The following is a 1,915-nucleotide window of genomic DNA, read 5'->3' on the forward strand; positions in this document are numbered from 1 at the left end:
CTAAAAAGGAGTCTTACTGGAGTGCTTTTTATTAAGGTTTGTCTTATGAATAAAAGAAAGGATGGTATAAGATAAAGGCCCTATATGACATCATCTACTTCCTTCCTGCTTGGTGTGCTGTTAAGAATATGATGGTTGGTACTACACCAGCTATGCTTTGCTCAGAAAACCCATCACTAACACCTGATAATGGTAAAGTAGAAACTGGAAAGAATCTAGGTTCCAGTTGTTCAACCACTAAGCCAAAGTTTATTGTGGACTTCTTTTTTTTTATATGGAATAAAGAAATATGATTCTTGCTTAAACCACCTTAGTCAAATATCCTTTAACTTGTAACTGAGAGACTCTAACTGAAATAGCTGCCTTACAACAAAGATGACCCACCCAGTGACTATAGTTTTAGAAAAAAGATTACTGTATAGGAGCCTTTATCCCATATTTAGGAATTGGATTTGAAAATTTGGAGTAGAGAAAAAAGAGAAAATGAGGAATTTAGAGCAATTGTGCAGGTTTATTTTTCCCCAAATAGTCTTGAAAATAATAAAGGAAGTGATAGTGAGTCAAGTGGTACCTTATTATTTCTTTCTTGCCTCTGTTATAAGAGAAATAGCTGAAGCATTTTATTTTATTTTATTTATATTTTGGGGGCCCTGATTCATAAGTTAATAGGTATGCTGGTCTGGGTCCCTCATTTCTGCTGCTCACGGGCCCACTGCTCTGGGGTCAGGGTTTTCTGCTCAAAGGCATGGATGTGCAGGAGCTCTTCTGCTAGGCAAGTATTCACAAGCCGGCGTCTCTGAAGCAGTGGCTTCCCCTCAAATGTGGCTGACACCACGAGGACTCGGAAGCTGGACATGCAACGTGGGAGTTGTGTCCTCCACTTCCACGTGCTCCGCCTCCAGGTCCCACTGCAGCTTCTCCGGGAGGTACTCAACGCTGAGTTCCATCGTGGCAGCCCGGGGTGCGGGGAGTGCAGCGCAGCTCGGACCTCTGCCACACTGCTTCTGCCCTTACTAGCTGAGGCATTTTTAAAAAATTCATGCTTTATAATCTGGAATTGCATTTATACCAAAGGAGTGATTCAGCAATGCAAAGGGCAATGGGTATGAGTTAGATGGGTCTTGTGTTTATAGTATCATCGGGCTAAAATCAAGTTGTCAGCCGATGATCTGATCTCTTTAGAAGCTAGAGGTCCTCTTACAAGATGAGTCAGATATTGGCAGAATTCATTTCCTTGTGGTTGTAGGGCCGAGGTTCTCATTTTCTTCCTGGCTGACAGCTGGAAGTTGCAGTCAACTCCAAGAGGTCACCTACTTATTATGCTTGCACAACATAGCAATTTACTTTTTCAAAGCCAACAGAAATACATCTCTCTGCCATCTATACCCTCTTTTAAGAGCTTGCCCGCTTACTTAGGATAATATCCCGTTTGATTAAATCAAAATCAGCTGATTAGGGCACTTAATTACATCTGTAAAATATGATTATTTTACCATATAATGGAAGCTAATTATGGGAATGCATCGTGTTTATAGGTCTCACGCACATTCAACCATAAAACCATATAGGGCATGTACAGAATGAACCAGAAATCTTGGAGACCATCTTAGAATTCTGTCTACCACAATGTTGTCTTTATTCTGTAGCTGAAGAAACTGAGGCTCAGAGAATTAAGTAATTTGCTCAAGTTACATAATCAGTAAATGCAGGACTATGATTAGAACTTCAGTCTCTCTGATTCTCAAGCCTATATTCTTTCTGTTTGTAGCTTCTGTTGAAGGAATTTATAAACATCTAGCTGAACTTTTATAAAGAAACATTTCCTATAATTATCAATTCCATTAATAAATCCAGAAGTAAAACATGTCAATATTCTTTTTATTTAACATATTGTCTTTTTTATCTTTATTTTACA

General features: G+C 39.0%; 1 pseudogene; it reads right to left on the reverse strand.

The window, feature by feature from the left end:
* Positions 1–688: 688 nt before the first annotated feature.
* LOC132485366 (bolA-like protein 2) lies at positions 689–947 on the reverse strand (annotated as a pseudogene).
* Between the last annotated feature and the right edge of the window lie 968 nt (positions 948–1,915).

The sequence above is a fragment of the Mesoplodon densirostris genome, chromosome 3 (genome assembly GCF_025265405.1).
Source record: "Mesoplodon densirostris isolate mMesDen1 chromosome 3, mMesDen1 primary haplotype, whole genome shotgun sequence".
NCBI lineage: Eukaryota > Metazoa > Chordata > Mammalia > Artiodactyla > Ziphiidae > Mesoplodon > Mesoplodon densirostris.